The sequence below is a fragment of the Semicossyphus pulcher genome, unplaced genomic scaffold (genome assembly GCF_022749685.1).
Source record: "Semicossyphus pulcher isolate SPU_LCO1_2020_fin unplaced genomic scaffold, fSemPul1.0.p SCAF_5, whole genome shotgun sequence".
In the NCBI taxonomy this organism is placed as follows: domain Eukaryota; kingdom Metazoa; phylum Chordata; class Actinopteri; order Labriformes; family Labridae; genus Semicossyphus; species Semicossyphus pulcher.
In genome coordinates, this window is record NW_027211726.1 from 17,243,699 (window position 1) to 17,266,152 (window position 22,454).

Here is a 22,454-nt window from a genome sequence, read left to right on the forward strand (position 1 = left end):
GGAGGGACGCAATGCACGCTGGGTGGAATGTAGAATGGGCGAAACCACAAGCTGTTTGTACAACTTTCTCCACAGCTGTGGCGCCAATTTCAAATATTATTGCTTCTATCGATTGTAGAGAACACCAGCTTTGACTGACAGTGGCTTTTTCCAGGGGCGAGTTGCTCCTTTAAACTAGGTTAGCTTAGCATGGCATAAAGACTGGGAAGGGAACGGTGGGGAACATTTATCAGCTTCACCAAAAAATAAATACAATTAACCAGACTTTTTCTTTATGCTTGGTTCATTAGCTCGGTGGAACAACCTTTTTTTACACTTTGGGTTTATAACAGTTAGTCAGACAAAGATAAGACGTGTTTATTACTGAGCTGTGTGCAGGTGCAGGTGGATTATTGGCTGTAATCTTAAATTGCTTAACAGATATAAGAGTGGTATCAATCTTCTTTAACTCTCGACAAGAAAGCAGTTATTTCCCAAAAGTATCCCATTAATGATTTATCCTGAAATTACATTGCAGGATAGCTGTAGCTTAGCGCTAACCCCAGAAAGAAAGGACGCAGACCTTTTGGGAAAAGGTCGTAGAGGAAAGTCTGAAACATTCCCAAAAAATAATAAGCATGAAGGTGATATTGCTTCTATAGCTTAGTTTGAATCAATGTAACACTTCAAGACAATCAAGTGTTTAACCTTGTAAACATCTCCATGTGGTGTTGTTCATGTGCTACAAGACATATCAGGGAGGACATCAGCAGTCATCTCCATGGCTGGGCCCGTCTGCTTTTAAACTGCAGTGTACCAAGGACAGGCTGAACAACACGTTTTCAGATTGGCAGGTTTGAGACATCACAAACCTAAGGAGCCAATCCCGTTAATGGACGGGGTGACGCTATGCATATCATTATGTGTAACCTATGGCAACCACTTTGGTGATGCGCGAGCCAGCTGTAACCGACGCGTTTTGTTTTCACGGCGGCGGGGGCGGTTGGAAATGTGCATAGTGGGCGGGGACTATGCAGGATTTTGTTATGGGAGGGAGAAGGAGGAGATGCCTTGGGAGGTAATTAAACGTATTTTGCAGAAAAAAACATATCAGACAATTTATTATTTCTAACAGAGCATTTTATACGTCTTAAAACAGAACTGAAGCTGCTCTTTAATATTGTTGTTCAAAGATGGACAGAAAGTGAGTTGCACAAACATAACACACACTTTCACTTCTCCCACAGAGGCAAAACAGCTTAGCGCCATCAGAGTGAGTTACATGGTTCACACTGTCACTAAAGACCACTGCTCATAAAGAGGCTAAGTGCCCAAAATGAAACATTTAACTGTTTCAGCAGGGTGGTGACATCTTTATTTCAGACTGAGGGCTCAACAGGCCTTCTGTGCAATGACACACAAAAACAGATGCTTACTCCACCCAGGCTGAGGTCAACTTTGGTTCGTATGAGCCTCATAAATGCAGACTTCCAGCTCTTGCTTGTATAATAGAGGATACAAGTAGGAACACTTTTCAACTCAGAAAAAAAGGCAATAGAAACATTCTGTTATTGAGTTTTTGTCTTGTGCAAAGCTGGGTAAATAAGACAAAGGGAGAGGGGCTTTTCTTTTGACGTACGGAGCCCTGGAGACCGGAGGAAGTGAAAAAGTTAAGAGGATCTTTGTCGCTAATGACTTCTTGCTTTCCAGCTAAGAATACTTTTTAGGATCTACACGCAAGTATCTGTCAGGGAAACCGAAGTCTGCTGAGTCAGAGAGTTCACTCGGGACTCTGCCGCGTCAAAGCTTTAATAATCTACACAAACCATCTCAGCTCCCAGGTGATCACCATGCCCCTGTGCTTTCTCTCAGCCAGACAGACACATCCGAAATGCTGCACCATGTCTGTCTACACTTTCAAAATTCAAAAACAAGCATACAAATTATTCAGCTACAGTCTAGCACAAATATTCAAGTTCGAAACATCTGGATAATACAGATATAGAAGTATGTTGTGCTGTTTTTTGAGAGGTTTCCAGATGTTTTGCAGCAAATCTGTGCAGCTGTGACAGACAAGAGTTCAAGCTGACCACAGCTGTTGTTGCAAACTGTTAACAGCCACCTTTTAGGCTTACAAGTGTTGAGTGGTTGACACTTTAGATACAGATTTTTTTTGCCTCTTTAAGAGCTGTTAAAAAGGGGGTGGCAATCTTGACCTACTGCTGCTACATGCGCGTCACTTACTGTGGTTTTTACACACAGCGGATCGCAGCTAGGTAAGTGTGTTAGCGTGACCTAAGCTGTCTTTTCAGGCTGTGTGTCGTTCCAATCAGGAGCTATTCAGCCTTTATTTGCAAGGCTGGTTGCGATGAAAATGTTAGAGATAAATGCCATGAGCACACACAAAGGATCGTGTTTTTGACTGGCGGAAGCAGTGATCTGGAGGCGGTTGTCTTTTTTGCAAAGCATTAAAAGATAAAAAATGTATGCTTCAATAAAACTGTACAAAGATGTTTATACATTTTAATTTGGTCATCTTCTAAAGATGTTCTGTGTCTTAGCTCGTTAAAACCTTAATAAACTTTGTAAATTTTTTTGCAGGCATCAATATTTTTATTGCTTTAAAGTTCAAATAGGAATAACATAAATAAATCGGGCTGCACGGCACGGTGGCGCAGTGGTTAGCGCTGTCGCCTCACAGCTAGAAGATTCCTAGTTCACACTCCGGTTTGGATGTAGCGGGCCTTTCTGTGTGGAGTTTGCATGGGTGGCTTCCCTCCAGGCACACTGGCAGGTTCATTGGTGACTCTAAATTGCCCGTCGGTGTGAGTGTGAGCGTGAAAGGTCGTCTGTGTCTGTGTGGCAGCCCTGTGATTGGCTGGTGATCAGTCCAGGGTGAACCCCGCCTCTCACCCAATGAAAGCAGGGATAGGCTCCAGCCCCCCGCGACCCTGACAGAATAAGCGATATAAATAATAGATGGATGGATGTAAATAAATAGTCATTTCCTGTTTCCCTTTCTCAGTTACAAAGCAGCATTTCCGTTGTTAAAACAGTCCGACTAATGATACAAATTACTGTTTGTCGTCTTGGTGAGAGAACATAATGAGTCAGCGACGGCTCTGACCCCGGCCTGCATTACTACCTGTTGCTTTTAAATTGGAGCGTACGGTAACACTCAGCTCTAAATGGCTCTGGATGAGCGCGTTGGCTGAAAACCAAAATGTCAACGCAGATAATATCAGACGGGTCTTGACGTCATTCGGTCGACGGTTGTTTCATAACCCCTGTTTTTATTCACAGATTTTCTTTCCCATTTTTCGAACCTAAAAACGAATGTGCACATTTCCACAGTCCGCTCGAAGAGGAGTTTGCGAGGCGAAGATAATTCCAACACACCTCGGGGGATCATCTATTATTCAAAACCACATCCAAATTCATTCCACTTGAAGAGGAGCAACACGCTGTACTTGTAATCATCAAACTCCAGCGGTTATGATCCAGGCATTTCAACACACAGCGGCCTGTGTTGCAAGCGGTGGTCGGAGACGACAGAGAGCTGGGCAATGTTTTATTTCCAACCAACACCTCACACAAGTAGGTGAACGATCGCACAGCATCCTGCTAACACAAACAACACACGCCCTCAGAACATCTCCTCTGGCAGTGATCACTAAACAACTGCCTGTGGCTGGCTGCTAAGCTAACATATGCTAGGTATCTTTGCACAAGTGAATAAACACAAGCTATTAGCCTGCAGGGATGGAGTCCCAACAGTCCCACAATGAGTAGGACACTGGTAAGATGCAGACTTCCTGTTCAGATGGATCTGAGGAGGAAGTCTGGATTAGTTTTACTCGGGGACGATGTGTAATGTAATCATCATGGGCTATAAGTAATAACAGGCAGCCATAAAATTGCAGTTTGGAGTCCAGATGTTCATCATCAGCACATATGCTCGTCTGCAAACCATCAAAACATACAGCAAAGCATGATTATATTACAAAGATGCCAATAAACACCATAATGACAGCACGGACTGTTCCATAAACAGTACATACACATACGAACACATGTGGCATAACTTTCCTCCTTTTTGTCGGCTAAACAAACTGGAAAAAACAGCGAACTAGAGTCCAAATCTGCCCTTTTTTTCAGGAGTGAACAGCCTGCAGTGAAAACAGCGGAGGCAAAGTTAATAGGTACACAACCTGCGAGCTGCAGCGGCTACCTAATTGGACCAAACACTCCTGGGTCTGTCTTCCTGCAGGAAATGTCAAGTATAGTTACAGTTAGTTGGGTCTCACTGCCCACGGCTTGTGCAAGTATTCTCTTATTATCCTTTGTGGTAGTTTAAATAATAATAACACGGTCACACAGGCTGTTGTGCTTTTAGGGAAGAGAGACTCCTCACTTGGTTTTACACCACAGAGGAAATCAGAAATGAACCTGCGAGTTTAAGCGGCAGCCAACAGCCTAAAACAGCGACCCTTAGGGTTGCGTCGTGCCTGTGAGGCTTGTGTAATAAGTGCCCGTAGTGCCGTACTTTATACAGAGTCTGAAAGTTTTATGGAAGTCTGGTGTGTGTGATGAGCTACTTTTGTTTTACTAAAATCCTCACACCATCTGTGCTCAAGCAAAGCTCCAGCACCGCACAAGAGAAAAATAGAAACAAGAAAGATGAAGAAAAAAAAACCCCGTCTTACATAACCAAATGGACACAATGACAAACACAGCACGAGAAAGAATCATATTTAACCACGCGTTTCACCCGCATGCTCTTCAGGGCTGTAAATCAACTTAAATGGGACATGACTGAAGGAAGGAAAAGTCTGAACTTCAGGCAGTGACTCCTCATGTGTCAATCCACAGTGTACATTCACAAGAACAATACACATGCTACAATAGACACATTGTTATTCCGTGTGTTTAACGCTGCCAAAGAGCTTATTCATGACATTCAGACATACTTTTATTCAGACGTTAACGTTCTGGAAAACATATTTACTTGAGAGTTGTATGAGATAATTGATACCATTCTCATGTTTGTACCTAGCTGAAGCTAGCTAGTTAGCCAAACTTAGCATAAAGACTGGAGACCCCGCTCTGGTTAGATGGAACAATACCGTCCTTCCGACTAAGGCGGGGTACACACTACAAGATAATCTGACAAACGTAAGCAAAGTCCCGATGTTTTGATGGTTCTAACGGTAATCTTGCTCGATTTACCTGTAGTGTGAGCTTATTAAGAGTGTTTTCACTTGCTCGGAAGAACTGAATATTAAATATGTTCAATATTAACGATCCTTTATCCTGTCGTGTGGGGGGAACCCCGAGGACAGCCGAGCATGCGGTCTGTGAATTGTCACATGAAACGAAATGATAGCCAATTGGGAAGCATGCTGACAGAAGGGGAGGCAAAAACTGGAGCTATAACGCGTACAGATCCGGCTGTGACACATACAGCCCATGTCTCTACGATTTCATCCATAGTTTTAAAAATGCAAAAAATATCACCGATTCTTCCTGCCCATCAGCCGCCATGTTTGTTTACTCTAAAGTCACGTTCAACCGAGAGAGATTTTGTGAGATTTCCAGTTGTGCGAGTCGGGACTCTGGTTGAATGGAATCTGTTAGTGTGTGGTGTGCTGACTTGCTCATATCTTTGCTTTCCACACACTACAGGAACAAAACAGTTAAATCTATGATCTATGATCTGTCGTCATGTGTCTCACACATTTTCAACATCTGTTGAGATTTCAAAATCTTTCAGTGTGGGCCAGGCCTTCAGCTCTGAGCTAGTTTGAGTTTTCACAATATCAAGCTGTGAGAAAAGACAGTTTTGTATGAACTTAACAAACTAGGTTACATGTTAATTTAGTAAATGGTCAGCTTCTTTGGCCGTAGCTGCACCGGAGCTGTTTCCCCCGAGTACAGCGAGTAAGAGAAGCCAACCATCTGCTGGCGCCAGCTTCATATTTTTGGATGAGTTCATCACTGTTCCTTTGTGCTGATATTTTTGGATATTTAAGTGCTTATGAAACATCACCTGTATCATTAAAATATCCGGGTGTGAATATTTTAATCCTCTGCACTTCCATTGCGTTCGAGAGCGTTATGTAAGGGGACTATTACACATGTTGTTTTTGCCTCCATTTCCTGGCTAGCTGAAACACAATAGGCTATGTGCTCTGTTCAAACACAATCTCTGTTCGCTTTAGATTTAAAAATAACATGCCATCCTCCCCCATTGCATAACTCAATATCAGTCAGCATCAAGGTCGGTGGTGAGAGCTTAAAAACAGAAAAGAGGAGCACAATTAGGTGTTTACCCTGGAAGCCTTTTCACTGCCAGTTAGAAAAATAGAAAGTGTGTGTGGTGATGTGTGTGCGTGTGAGTGTAAGAGAGCCCACGGGCGCACTGAGTCACTGACGGTGTGACCTTCTGCTCTCGGGCTCCTCTGCCCTGTTGGAAGCAGTCGAACCAGGTCAAACACCCACTCTGCACAGTGCATTTCGTCCACACTGACAGACGCAGGAGGATCGAGTTATGGACATTCTGCCTGATTCAATGATGTCTTCCAAAGCAGATTCTGCCTGCGAGGCTCCTGCTGCAGCAGGAAATCATTAAAGTTGCAGGGATTGTTGGGTTTTAGCTGCACTGACAACAACTAACGTACAGTTTTGTGTACATGCCGACTTGTGCAATCAGCAGATAGACATGAGCACCCGATGGAAATGTTCTACAATGGAGTCATCATGAAAGACAAAGACACTCGACCACTGGCCCGTTCAGTCTGCTCTAAAAGGCTTTTAAAGACCTCAGACTGAATCCCGAGGCTGATAACAGTGGTTTTTCTCAACCTTGAATTATCTCAGCTAGAGATGCGGGTTAGGGAGATAAAAATGTCAGCGATGCTATGTGCATCCCCAGAAGACTCCGCAGAGGCTGGTCTGGCTGCAGGCCCGTGGGGTCTTTGGCATAATCAACTTAGATAGCTGGGCCATTAGGACGCAGCTGAAGAGAGGAGCCTGGACGCTTAAAGGAACACACTGGAATCTGTTATGTGTTATGATACTCTGAAGGCAGCAGGCTGTGTGGATCACAATGGACATTATATTTAATGACATATAAATGTGCTTAAGGACGGACATTTGTAATTATAGATCTCTTATAAAATACTTGACAGAAAAGCTCTACGAGGGTTCAGCATTTTATGTTGTCTAAACTAAAACAGTCCTGAGAATCACAACGCATCAGATCTACTTTTTGTAATAGTTGCATATTTGAAGCCAAGAATTTAGTCACACAAAAAAAGGTGTTGAAGAAAAAAATACTGTTAGCATTTTTGGAGACTCTGATAAAAAGACACAACTGTCGTATCGGTTTGTTCAAGAAAGACTAGCTCTGTCCAAAGGTAACAAAATACTAGTGCCTCGAAAGCTCATTGTTTGTCATGTTACATCTCTTTCCTTTAATCTGTGCAAAACCAAAGTCTAAAATAGTCAAGCGTAGCCAAGCAACCAGTTTAAACACCAGGAAGTCTATTTCTACTATTTCTTGGCTGGAGCCAATAATAACAACCCCTCACAAAACCATGACCTGATGTTTTCACTGTTCAGTTTTTGTATGTATGAACAAACTAGATATAGCATTTTAATTACAGCATTACAGCAAAGGTGGATTCTGTTACCTTGGACGGAGCAAGGCAAACTGTTTACAATTACATTGTTAGAATGTCATTTAGCAGACGCTAAAGCTAAAGTGAACATCTGAGAGTTAATACAACACAAGCAACGATCAAGACAGGAGGGAACAAAGTCAGTAAGTGCCAACAAACAGCTTCAAGTGCGACCAGACACTGGTGCCGACAGGCAGTGCACAGGCCAGGGCGTAAAGAAGTGGGGGGAGGGGGTTTAAATCATCATCAACAACATCAACAATGTCAATATCATCATCATAATCATCATGCATATCCTAATCAACATCAACAACGGCCTCAATATCATCATCATCAATAGCATCAATATAAATAACTGATAAGTGTTTACCCCACTTTTTCAGTTTTTAATGCTAAGCTAAGCTAACTGCTTTCTGACTATAGCCTCACATTTAAGAGACAGACATGAAAGTGCAATCAATCCTCTAATCTAATTCTCTGCAAGAAAGAAAATGAGTTACGTTTCCTACAAGGCCGAACTACTCTTGACTTTTAAACATTTCTCGTCCCTTAAAGATGTAATCTCCAAAATCTCAGTTTTGTTCTCTTTGGCGGCTCCTTGTGGCAATAAAAGGCAATTACAGGCACATTTGTCCCAGATAACCAGACGTCCACGGTTGGCTCCGGTTGTAACTCCAGATTTTCCTCGCTGACAGTCGCTTTCCTTATTAGACTGTTTGCCTTCATCTGAGCGTCGAATTTGTTTCTTTTTCTTTGGATTTTCACTTATTTTTGAAGTTGTATCTGTAGTCATCCATCGTTTCTTTGTTTGTTCAGCCATAGTAGATTACTGTTTACTCGCAACACTTGCAGAAACCAGAAAGGCAGCCACTTAGCTCCGCCTACCCTCTCTGGCAGACCAACCACTGCTGGGTGATGGAAAACTCTTCAACATTATATCTTTAACATTACATTTGCCTTTTAATCAAACCTCATTTAACTCTTGACTCTTGGGAAAAGGTCAGTTGTGGGTCACAGCAAAACAATGAACAATAAGTATTTTCCAAAATCTTTGATACATCAGTTTCAGTCTGAACTTGTGTTGCCTATGTCGCCTTTAACAAACTCAAAATTGAACTTTAACATCAAAGGACCGTCTCTTTATATTGGCACATGGGAAGTACCTCAGAATAAAAGTGGTAAGAAATAGAGACACATTTTCCCACTGTGGGATCTTACATGTTCCCGTCTTTGTCATGAAAAGAAAACCTGAAGTCCTTTTTATAAACATAATTCAATATCAAACAAATGTTTAAAACTGCAGAAAACTCCAGAGAATCAAAAGAAAACACAACAAAGTGTTCCTTGTTTCCAGAGACATAACAGTTTGTGATGTCGAACAACAAAACATCAAAGTGAAAGTCTTCAAAAGCAGCAGAGAGCGGGGGGAGAAACGGGGAACGGTTTGACTGATCACTTCAGACAATGATTGGAGCCTTTGGGGCCACGCTTCAAGGAACAAGCCACCCAGAAAAACTTCCCTGGACCCCTCTGTGTGCGAGACAGAGAATGTATGGACCACACAAAAACCCCTGCCAGGTCATGTGACCGAGGCGGGGATGAATGTAGCTTTTTGGTTGGTCAGAGAGGGAAGTCATGGAAACAGGTCTATAGTCCCATTGTCTGAGTGTGCGTGCGTGTTTGTGTGTGTGTGCGTTCCTGTGTGTGTGCTGGAGGAGGCGGGAGGCATTGTAGCATCAGAAGGGACCAGCACAGCATTCTTCATTCACAAGCAAACGCCTCCACCATAAAGTGACCTTGACTACTCCAGCAGAACGGTGAGAGCATCCACGCATCTCTTTCTCTCACGCCCCCTCTCATTTCAAGTGGGTGCATTTCACAGGAGGCAAACAAGCACATAAACATAACCTGGCTTTTGTCTTAAAAATAACTGACTCAGTTTTGGTTACGAAGCCTGGCCCTCATTCAAACAACAGAACAGGCACTGAGGTATGACGAGCTTCAGTTTCCACATTGTGTAACTAATCAAACTGCATTACTGAAGGGGAAAAATCAATAACTTTTCCCCACCACAGCGTCATGTTTTATCCACTACATGCCTGCTTATCTGGTAAATACAATCCCTGATACACAATTCAAACAAAAGCTTCTAAAGCTTCAAAATCTCTTCACACACTTCTTAAAATAAATCTAACAAAAGGCTGAAATTCTTTCAAATCCACACTCATTCATGAAGTTTTAACCGCTCCCTTACTGCTCAACCCAGCAGGGTAAAGCTCAGTTGTCTGTCTTAAGACTTAAATCCCACTTCCTCAAAGTGCTAAAACACCCCAGACAGCAAGGAGGAAAAAGGACCAGACAAAAGGTTATTGTGGAAAAAGATCGTCACACAACCACAACAACAGCCCTAACACTGCCTTTTACTGTATACTCCCCTCTGCAGGACTACTCATTCACAAAACACACACAGTGGCGGTCACACTCCAGCTAGCCAAGTACGAGAGAGATCAACAGTCCCATAACTGGATCAGCGCTGTTAATGAGGACCATAATGATGGTATGTCTCTAATTGAAAACCGAACTAGCAGGTGCTATCAGTGGAAGTTACTCACACACACCCACAGACCCACAAAAAGAGCGGTGCACTCTGCCGACCAGGCGTGAGCTGTGTGTGAGTCCCAGAATAGAGCAGTGGGGATTATGCAAGAACAACACTGTGGCTAAAGGCTTAGCTTCACTTATTTTAGACAGAAAGGAGAACTTTCCTGTCCTGTGTAGTGTGTGCAGCATAGCAGAGTATGCTAATTCCTTTGATAGTGATGTTCTGATTTTTATCCTAACCAACACCTATTCACATACCTGGACTTCAAAATTGACTTTGATGCCAATGCAATTTTCTAACAGTTGTATACTTCTTACTCTGTATGGCTGTTATATGACTACTATCATCGTTGTATGGCCTGGCTCATTACACTAAAGGAATCCTTTACGACAGTGGTTCTCAACCTCAGGACCCACCACCGCCTCGTTAACGTCCAATTGCGACCAAAATTTCTGAATTTTCTTGATTTAAAGCTCCTGTTAGGAGTTTTTCACTGGCCATGAAACAGACTGAAATTAATTCTGATGACTCTCTATGAGCTACAAAAGCAAACCAGCCCATCAGCGACAACATTGATTATTTCTATGTAGTTATTTTTAATGCCTGAAGCTGCTGGCGGGGGGGTAGGTGTCAGACGAAGCGATTAACTGCACGCTGCCTTTGTTTACATTTTCCAAGGGCAAACATTTAAAGTGAACGATGCATATGACTGTTAAAGAAAGCAGGATGAGATTTTTTGTAAAAAAAACTCCACTTAAGATAGTACGTGACAAAATCAGCAAAGAGATAAGAGGTACGGCTTTGCCCATAGGGGGCGCCAAAACCGGAACGAAACATCACAGAACACAACAGTATAGTCACCAAAAATTACCAGCAGGTAGCAGCGCATCAGAGAAAAACATTCTCTCTACAATTTAATTAATTAACAGCAGTTTTCCCGACATTTTTTTTTATTATGGACTTCAAATTTGAGCCTTAATGGTTACGAAGGGACAAACTTGATTGCTAATATTTAGCTAGTTTTGACTGACGCAACATTCTCAGCTAGCACCACACTGCTTGCTATTACATAATATTTTAACAAGGATCAGCTCTTGTTTGCCACACTAAAAGCAGTTACTGTTGGCAGCCATAATATGTATTATTTCTGCGTAGGCTGTTTTGGAGAAGAGGATTTTTGGAGCCTATAAATTATGTTAAATGTTAATTGGTTAACAAAGATGGAGCGATAGAACCAGACTGAAAAGCGCTGAGAGAATGTCCAAACAATTAGTCAATTAAAATGTTCTTATTTGCATCACACTGTTGGTTTCTAATTCTGGTTTAGTACCACCTCTGAATGTGCAACAAATCAGTCCAGCAAATGATCCATTATATTACAGAACTTTAGCATAGAGAACAGTATGTATGCTTTCAAATGTCCAATATGTAATGCATCTGTGTCCGGAAAGATGAAGTTGGCCCCAAAACGAGAGAAGAAGACAAATCTATTTAAGGCTGCAGCATCACTCCCCCACAGACACTTCTGCAACACGTCTCAAAACGGAGATTTGAGTGAGCAAAGCAAAAAAAGGACCTTATACGCTGAGCACTTTCTTGTTAAGTGCGCTACAAAAAGCATTACAGTTAAAACAACAGTCTTTGTGGGGTTTAGCACTAAAAGGCTGCTGGTTCTCTGATGACTACAGGGCTTTTTCAGAACTGCTTTGTTACATTATAGGAGCTTAACTCCCCCCGCTCACAGCGCTGGCAGGGCTGCCATGTGCTCCATCGAGTTAAATGGGATGTGAAGGATTGGGCATCCCGGGTCAGGGAATTTCCATTGCAAATGACGGCTGTGCCACCAAGGCCAGGCTTTGATTCTGTTCAGTGTTTAGACAAACATGCACAACTAGGATCGCTTTCACATGATTACGTATCAGGGAGACCTTCACAACTATGCACACAGGAAGACGGTGTATATTCTACCAGTGTTTGCATTGTGTCGCAGATTTTCCCATGAAACTCAAATATACAGAGAGTTTCTGATGCATTCAGGGGCTTGTGAGGACAGTGCACAAAAGAACTGCATCCTAAAGCACTGTTTCTTTATGGTATGTTTCTAAAATTAGATCATGATTGTCTCTCGTGATTGTCAGGTAACAATGGGATCCAGTTATTGTTTTATGATAGCATGATTGTGTGAACATGCAGTGTTACTCTGCAATGCTGCATACATGGCAAAACATTGCTACCAAAGTTGTTAATGTCATCTTTGAATCTCTGTTTTGCCCGTTCCAGCTGTGCAAATCTTTTCATGTTTTCTCATTTGGTAATTTAGGAGTGCTTGTTTTGATGTATTAGAGCTCCCTGCTGCTCGCTGTAAACACTACAGAACTATTTTCATATCAGGATGATGGGAAAAGAATCATGCAGCAATCGTATGTTAAAATTAATATTAGGACTTAAATGGACAAAAACAATATTACTATCCCAGCAACCTTTAAAGTCTCGAAGATTGCAGGAGCACACTTTTCCAGATATCCAGACAGTGTCACATGTGTGAAGTCCACGGTTGTAACTCTTGATTTTCCACGCTGACGGTCGCTTTCCTTTTTTGACTGTTTGCCTTCATCTGAGCGTCGAATACGTTTCTTTTTCTTTGGATTTTAACTTATTTTTGAAGTTGTATCTGTAGTCATCGATCTTTTCTTTGTTTGTTCAGCCATAGTAGATTACTGTTTACTCGCAACACTTGCAGAGACCGGAAAAGCAGCTGCTTAGCTCCGCCTACCCTCTCTGGCAGACCAACCACTGCTGGGTGATGGAAAACGCGTCACTAACTGGGCACCGCTTGTGATTTTTTCCGCTGAAGTCGCCACAGACACCCAGTCTGTAATAATACTATATACTGCAAATGCAAAGGCTTTCATCAGTGGGCCGTAGGCTCAAACACCATTGTGTTACCTCATTCGGCGATAGATAGTGACTTAGACATTTATTTAGATGAAAATCTTTGAGATTATTACTTTAAGTATCAGGTATAGATAAAGTGTTGGGATTTTTTTAAGAATGAAAACTATTTGATATTCTTCAATTTAAAAATAAAAATCATTGCTGCTTATATTTTACGTGAATCGAAAAACATATGAATGCATCCAACATAAAAAATAATCTTAAATATCTGTGATTGCTCTCTTCCCGCCTGCTGATGCTCGCACATTGCTCCTCAGCCCTGCAGGTCTTTTTCCAGCATGCTGGTGTGTAGTCGCCGAACACAACACTTTACAGTATGTGACATTTCTGTGCTATGGATAATTCGACCTGCCATGCTGCAGCACTGTACACGCCATATACATCTCTTAATGGAAACACCGTCTCCACTTAGCTAAATTCAATAGCTCAGAGGATTACCATCTCCACTGAAGCATGTAATAACCGAAAGGTCATATCATCATCATAACTCAACAAACCATAATCCGCCGCTGCCTCTTTAATGGCTTTCAAAGTGTGTCGAGGCCCGAATCGCCGCCACCAGTCGCGTTTTTAATGAACGTGCCCTCCTGTTTAGTGCCCGTCTGCCAGTCACTCCGCACAGCTCTGAATGCAGTGTCACTCTATCCCCTGTTGGGTTGTGCTAGCCTAGATCGAGATGTGCGAAGAGCCCCGGCACATTTGGGATTGATTTGCGGCTATTTTTACTCGTCCTACTTGAACTAAATGGTTCAGATGCTCAGAGGAAGAAGTCAGGCGCTGAAAAGGCTTATTGAACTCTTAAAAAAATCGCTGGAAAGCTAAACGGCTGTAAGAGAGAGGACGCTTAACTGTAGAGCTTTCAGGGAAGTAAAAGCTTTGGAGTACATCCTCCATCCGCTGGTCTATTATTTAAAGGCCACTGGCATTCTGGGGAGTAAAAATTAACGTGCTGGGAAAGATAAATGCCCATGTGAACGTACGCCAGACAGGTTTAATAAAAGGAAAGGGGAATAAGCCGTCTCCAGTGACCTTGCACCTCGATAAACTCACACAGTAGCAGCGTTTTCTCCAGGAGCCACTCACACGCAGCGCTCGCCTCCTCCAGAGCAAAAATTACTCCTTTTATTAAAACATAACTCAGGAGAGAACTCAGGTCCTCATTACCTAAACATGTAGCAAACAGGCTGCTGCTCAGTGATGCTGGTGCTACAATTATGTTAGCAGCTGATGACTATCATCACAAGCGTAATAAGCGCTCTACACGAGCACGGACATTATGGAAGATGGTTATGGGCTCACTTGTGGTAATCTCCTGCTGCCGCTACCAGCTCTGGCACAGAGTCACACACACATATATACAAGTAGGCTACATATACATGCTAGTGTAAAGTGCTGGTGTAAAGCTACACTGTGTATGTGAAAGGATTCACAGATCAGCCATGTACTCGCTGCGACTGGCACAAGTGAGTGGGAACAAAGGAGTCACTGTGGCTGTCACACTCGCTCCTCGTTACACTCACCCTTTGCTCTGCCAGCTGTCTCTACGGCCCCTCCCACAGGCCTCACCCCCTACCCCCCAGCTGTGGCTATACATCAAGCTTCCCTCAACTCCACACACACCAACACGCACACATCCCACCGGCACAGATTGCTCGGGTGGCTTCACCAAAACACTCGTTGCCTGTCCACCATACTGACTGAGTGACTGTTAGAGGCACAATGTTATTCACTGCTGCACACAGTATCAGAGAGGCACAGTATCAGCCAATAGGTACGGAAAGTAGGTATCAGAATCTGTAGCAGGAAGGAAATAATGGTCTCACACATTCTTGCCATTGTTCTTCTGCTCTTTCCTGCCTTCTTTGACTCCTTACTCAGCCTCCCCTTCATGCAGCCACACCCTGCCACCACAATACCCCCTCCTCTCCTGACAGATGCCCTATGCCCAAGCTTTGGGCTTACCCATTAATTTGCAAACCCCTAAACTCTGCCCTCGACCTCCCGCTCACCACAGCCTTCCTATTATTTATTTATTTATCCCCCACATTTTTTTCTAACCATATGCTACACCCATGCCCTCCCCTCCCTGTGTTTACCCACTGACGGGCCTCAGTTCTGTCTTCCCGGTCAGTCACGAGTCAGCGCCGATGCCAGCTCGGCCTCCACCCTCGCAGTGTGGTGACTGGCCGCTGCTGAGGCGCTTTGATCCGTCCTCCGTGCCTTGCCGGAGTCATACCAAGCTATTCATTGAGGCTTTGCTTCAGTCGTGGCCGCCTCATTATTGTAAAGTTTCAGTGAAACTGTGGGTGGGGGCTCCGCTTGTGGTACAGAGGCAGCAACCAGAGTTGAAACGAGGCTGAAGCCAGGCTATTTATGGACTGGGGCAAAGGATTCAAAGAAGTACATGTTTGCCTTTTATGGGTTAATTGTATGTAACCCAAATTTATGTGGAACAGAGAGAGCAGAAAGAAGGAGGGAAAGAAAAACACAAGTGGAGGGCATTCCTCAGGCCAGGCTCTCATTGCTGTGGGTACGATGTCATCGGATGATGTAATCGAGGCATAGCAGCCCCCCATACATCTCCTCACTGAGCACATGGAAACGGACAGCAGGCATGTTTTACTTGTCAGCCTGCTCTGTAATTGATACTGAAAAACATGAGCTGCTAACTACATCACATTGGGACGCAGGGTCTTGACCTTTCTCGTTACACTTTCTGTCAACAGGAAGTGGATGGGTTCACATGCAGATGTTGTCAGGAAGTGGCTCACCTCCAGTTAAGAGGAGGTGTGTACGTTTGTAGTTACTTCTGAAACCTCCAGTTGTGTTAATGAGAAACTTTCACAAACATGTTTAAATGCTGCTCTGCATCCGGTAGATCTCCACTTATTGTAAGATGCCGTTGGTATTTCCTGTGCCTTCCTTCAACAGCAACGTCTGCCCTGCAAAATGCAGCCAGACAAGTTGGACACACACACACCGACACACACACACACCCACACACACAGACACATATACAAACACAGGGTGTTAAGCCTCGCCTCCAGACAACAAAAGAACAGACACAGCAACAAGCCCCGAAGGCAACATTAAACCCAGCTAGTCCTACATTACAAAACCCCTCTTCTCTCAACAGAGAGCCATGCTGAGCCCAACTGAGCTGAGCTGTACCGTGTCAGCCCTCGGCTCTTAGACAAAGCTGGGAATAAGACGAGGCCAGGCACACTGACACGTGTAACATCCGCAGGAAATAGGAAACATTGCTGTGTGGCCAGCACACCAGCCAGGGTGACACGGGGTGAGGCAGGTGGTTTACAGATGGGGGATGTGCTCAGGCCACAGACAGCGACAGAATCCAGAGCTCTGCATGATGACAAAACACTCCCTGATGCTCGTATCCAGATGGCAGGGAAGATCTGATCTGTGTCTGTAGACACAACAACATAACTGACGGGAAGAAAAAGAAGCAAAAACACTGATAAGCACCAAACAGGAAGAAGGAACTCAAACTGTTTGTCCTGTTCACCATAATCACACTTTTTCCATCATGATCAGGGCTGGAACCTTAAATGCTGTTGCGTCATACTGCTGTGTTCCAGGTCGTAAATCTTATAAATTTAGTGTATCCGGCAAATCATGATCATTTAATTGCTTCCTGATTGATCAGCAAGTGAAAAGACAACGAACAGAGAAAATCTTGGTATATTTCAAGCTAAAACAACATCTTTGACGACCCATTAGCTACGGTCAGACGACAGCTAACGTTAGCATTCAGCAAATTCTTAGCAAGCATTGCTATTAGCAAGAAAGTGGCTAAAAGCTAAATTCAGTGTTTGGTAGTGTTAAACATATATTCTGTAAATTCCTAGCTGCTGTAAGGTTAAACAGAAATGTACTTCATAGCTACCAAAATTCTAGCTAGGAAGTTGTTGAATGCTAGCATTAGCTGTTGTCCAACGGTAGCTAATGGGTTATCAATTAATGCTGCGTTCACATGGATTCAGGCAGATGATAGACGGCAAACCGGACATGATTTTATTGGACGAGAGCAGGACGGTAAAATGTGGTGAGGCAACGGTAACGGTAGACTAGGTCAAAACCTAGTATGTGGCTGACCACATCAGGTCAATGTGCGCTTTTGTGGGCAATGTGTTACAAGGACTGTCCTTATGAGGCCGATGACAACGTGTTTGAAAGCAGGTGCGTGCTGCAGACGTAGGTGAGCACAGCGGACCAGCATAGGAGGAGCAGCCCCGCCTGCTCCCCGAACAAAGTATCCAGAGCCGTATAGACAGAGTCGCGTCAGTGGAGGTCCAATATGCTCCATGATCCGCCATAGCAATGTCGCAACTCTCTACGGCTGTGAAAGTACCGCCACTCAGTCAGTCAGTCAGTTACTCAGTCAGTCACGTACAGACCCGTGTCTGATACCTCCCTCACACAACAAGGAAACACGGGCGATCTGGACAATGATAAGCTTATCATTTTGGTACAACACCCGGAAATGTATCAAGTGCAGTTCTCCTTTCACTATCAATATTTGAAATGAATGAATGACCTTTGACCTTTGAATGACATTTTGAGGGAAATCTAAACTTTTATGTTTGCAATAGAATATCAAGAGAAAGCTGCATTTATAGCTACAAATATTAGATTACATAAAATGATCACACAAAATAAATGTATTGCTTATATAGCTTATTCAACATCACCATAGCAACATGTTTCGTTTTGCCGTTCCGTCGGAGTGTTTGGTTGCTTTTCCCGGGCCGTCCAGAACGTGTTGGCCAAATGTCCCTCCAGAATTTTATCTGATTTTTCAGTTTGTGATTATCAAGAAAGTGTGAAATGTTAGCTATTGTCATTTACCTTACATATATAGATACGGCACAATATTTCACCAGCATTTGAGCTTCTCACCCTGAGCGTGACATCAGAGGAAAATGGCAGCTTTATGTACCTCGTGAACAGAAACGCTCTAATTTTTTACTACGTATTGGTTTGTAAGCTGGCAGCCTCATGTTTCTGAACATCCATTTCTGCATGCCAGACATTCCTGAGTAAGGCAAACAATCAAACATTAAGGACACAATAAGAGACACAAGTATTTCAGAGGGTGAGGGCAAGTTGAAACATCGCTCCTTTCACAGAGGAAAGAAAATGTGAGTTCTGTGGTTCAGCTTGATCTGTTGTTCTTTGAGAGCTTCAACAAACTCCTGAACAAAGCCTCGGCGGCCCTGAAAGGAGTCTTCTTCAGTTCTGTGGTTGTTTTCCAGATAAATTACCCAGCTACAGATCACATTCACTTGCTCCTAACAGGTGTTGAAAGGCAGTGCGAGGGTGATTAGGGCTTGTTTCTACTGGCTGGTTGGAGACAAGAAAAACTCACTTCAGGCTGATACCGAGCTGAAAAGTAGCAGCAGGAGAGACGGCGCTCTCGAGCCTTGAGCAGGTCGATCTATAACAGATGCTGAGCGCTGCTGAGGCGGGTCAATGTGTGGGCAGCGAGGGGCAGAGACTGGACAATATGTATGTGTAGTTGTTCAGATGGAAAGCTCCGGCGAGAACACAGAGATGAACAATGGAAAGGAGGCTGTAAAGTACATGCAAAAAAATGGATATTAAATTGTCTTGTTGTCCTTCTGTGTTGTGATTTATTCAGACACTCTGAGGCAGCCCCCTGACATAAAGCAACACACCTTCAATCCAAGGCTCGCGGTTCCCCAGCCCGAGAGAACGAACAAGCGAGTGAACGAGCAGGCTGGTGACCTTGGCGTGTTATGAGGGGCCCTCAACTCGTCCTCAGCCTCCTCTCTCTGGAGGGAGCCTTGACTAGTCTAATGGAAAGCACTGCTGCGGCACGTTGACATCGCATTGTGACAGAATGGGTTCAATTTCTAAATCTCAGCGCGTGCATTAATTATTCAATACGTTTAGCTATGTGTTGATGATGCTCAGTGGGAGAAACCCCGCTACCACTACAGTGCCCAAAACTGATAATTATAACACAGTTAGTTCTGACCGAGTAATTTGACTAGAGGCATTGATTGAGTGCTGATATAGAGTACAAGGGCACTTTTAACAGTCACTGTAAGTGGTCTTTGTCCAGATGTATCAAGTACCTTGGAGCAAAACAGGCCACCAAAGCAACTTTCATCAGACTCTATTGTTGCAGTTTTTCTGTAATCAGTTTAATTATGGTAGATAAATATACATACTATAAAGGCCTACACAAAATGGTTAGAGTGCAGGCAACATGTTTCTCATCGGCAGTCCAGTTCCAGCAATGTTGCAGAAGTAGTTGCGATGATTACACAAGCACAAAAACTACTCTCTGTTGTTGCTACTTTATTCTGCTTGTAGAGCTGTTACATAATTATAAATAATCACACTTGAGGTCGTGCTGTTCTACTAAATATCAGCACAGCTGTGGTTATCTCAGGCACTTGACCTGCGACCACATGCCTATCACTTAAGAACAACAGCACTCCCTCTCGTGTTATATTGTTTCATTGTGATTTGAAAAGAAATAAAGTTATTTAATTGTTCATAATTGCTTAAAGGAGCAGTTCACCCCTGGAAAAAGCCACTGTCAGTCAAAGCTGGTGTTCTCTGTAATCGACAGAAGCAATGATGTTTGAAATTGGCGCCATAGCTGTGGAGAAAGTTGTACAAACAGCTCGTGGTTTCGCCCACTCTACATTCCTACAACACCCAGCATGCATTGCGCCCCTCCCTCTGAAAGGAACGGCTCAGCGAGAGACGCTGGAGTGAATCTGAATCCGAAATACGATAAGAATATACCGGTGGATCGTCTAATAAAATCTTCAGGTCTGCGGTCTACATGTCAAACCTGACGATTTTGAATGAGACATGACATCGGAGGCGGGCGTCCTAGATTGAGGGAGTGTAATTTTTGTCAGTTTTACGTAGTCTGGTGAAGGTTTTCCAGGGTCCATTGGAGAAGCGGATAGCGTCCTTCAAAAGGCAAAGAGACAAATTGCAATTTTCTTCTGGCATAATGACATTAGCTCCCCATAATAGCGTGATAGGACTGAGGTTGAAAATGATGAACTGGTCCTTTCAAATGAATCTTAAAAGCAAATTGCATGTAGGTAAAACTATGGGGTTAAAATAGAAAAAAACAAGTTCTCAGGTTTCTTAGAAACAGTGTCCCCGTCCATTTCAGCAAAAACAACAGGCTAGTTTTATTTCCGGTCCACCTCACTAAACTTCCAGTCATCCGTGTGTGCTTTCCGCTGTCACCCAGGGACGACGCTGACAAGATGATTGTTGTGTGTGTGTCTGTGAGACACAGAGAGACGACATGGTGCCGACCTCTGTTTGGACCGTGGCTTCGACATGTGACTTTCTCTCTCTCAGGGACAGGGACAAGATCAATCAGACCTTTCCTTTACTTGGAAAAGAAACCCTCCCTTTAATCTCTCATTCCTCTCTCTCTTTGTAGCGGTCGTCTGTTTGTAAAACTGGGCATGAAAGACTGAACTGACAGTCCCAGATTTAATACAATAAACATGCTGTTCTTGGGTTTTCGATTTCAATTCCCTGTTATCCATATTTTTTACAAAGGGATTTGATAAAATGGGGGTAATTCCTTTTAGCAAATTCAGCAGCATTTTGCAGCAAGCGAACATAAAGGGCCTCAGAAGTAAGCCAGAGTGCCCTTAAGCACTTGTTGATTTTAGATTTGGGATGCCCTTCGCTCTGAAGGACTTATTAGGACTCTAGTTCTCTTTACTCCCATCTTTATTAAAGCTCAACCTGAGACACACAGTACTGGAGGCTAAGGCACAATATAAGACACATTTGCTGGCTAGTTGCTAAAAACAGTATTCAGTTACGGCTAATGCCTGGCCCACACTAAAAGATTTTTGAAATCTTAACAGATGTTGAAAATGTAAGAGAGACCCCACAAATGACGATATATAATCATAGATTGAACAGTTGTGCTCCTGTAGTGTGTGCAGAGCAACGCCAGAACAGCACAACACACACTCATTCACGAACAACCAGAGTCCGACTCTCAACACTGGAAATCTCGCAAAATTCCTCGTGGTCAAACGAGACTTTAAAGTAAACGAACATGGCAGGAAGAATTGGCGATGATACTGTGGATGAAGCGGTGGAGACGGCGTGACCATGGGCTGTACATGTTACTTTATGCTCCCCGTTTGCTTTTGTTGTCATGGCTGCGGTTGTTGTGCTTCCTTCTTCAGTCAGCTTGCTTCCCCATTGGCTGTCGTTTCGTTCCACGTGACAATCCACGGAGTGCGTGCTCGTCATCGGGGTTCCCCCCACACAAAAGGATAACGAATCGTAAATCTTGATTTGAAATCGGTGCGGCCACGACGGCCTTCCGAGCAGATCGGGTGAAGTAATATCACCCTTAACATCCCTCACACCACAGGAACAACTGGAGAGATCATCTTAAAAAGCATTTAAAAAATCGGGACTTTGCTTACTATTGTTGGAAAGGGGGAATCATTAAGCAGTCTTTAATATGTTTGACTCACTACAGACACTTTTCATATTCTTCATTTTAAACCTTTTTGTTCCCTGTCAAACACTGTTGACAAGACAACCTGTGGATGTGTTATGCTAGTAGCAGCTAATGTAGCCTCGAGCTGTTAGCCTTGAGCTGACATGATGAGCCGCCTGAAGGGGTCTGGTAAACTCTGAAAGCCCCGATTCCTGTTTTGACATTTTGAATTCATAGTTGTTCCATTCTTTTCACCTCTCCTGTACATACTGCGGTAGAAAAAAACTGCATAAATGCTTCAGGTGACATGCCACTTCCTTCTTTCCCTTATAATCTGATTCACATTATTTGGGTGTTACTGCATTACCATTCTGCTCTCAGCAAAAGTTCAGAAACCTTCTGAATAAAACCCACTGTGAAGAAAAACAAACAATACTGCAGCAATAAAGCGCTTGAAAAAGAGCTCACGCACCGAAAACTCCCCAACCAACCCAGATCCAACATCAAACAGAAAGCTCATTTCCACATCAGACACGGACGTCCATGAACTAATGGTTCTACATTTCTGCAGATACCAAAAAGTCAAGCGAAGCTTTGGGGAGAAAAGTGCAGAAAACCGGGACATCACTGAAGATAGTAGCGGGAGTAAATGTCACAGGAAGTTCACATTGTCGGTCCTGAAGGGATTGGCACTCACACACCTGTGATCCTTTCTAAGCCACTGAGATCTTGGAGG

The 22,454-nt window shown here is 43.4% G+C and overlaps 1 protein-coding gene across 1 annotated transcript in view; it reads right to left on the reverse strand.

Annotated features, from left to right (window-relative positions):
• The window catches only part of elmo1 (engulfment and cell motility 1 (ced-12 homolog, C. elegans)), a 112,136-nt gene that overhangs the window by 83,974 nt on the left and 5,708 nt on the right, over window positions 1-22,454 (reverse strand). The gene's annotated exons all lie outside the window — the stretch shown is intronic.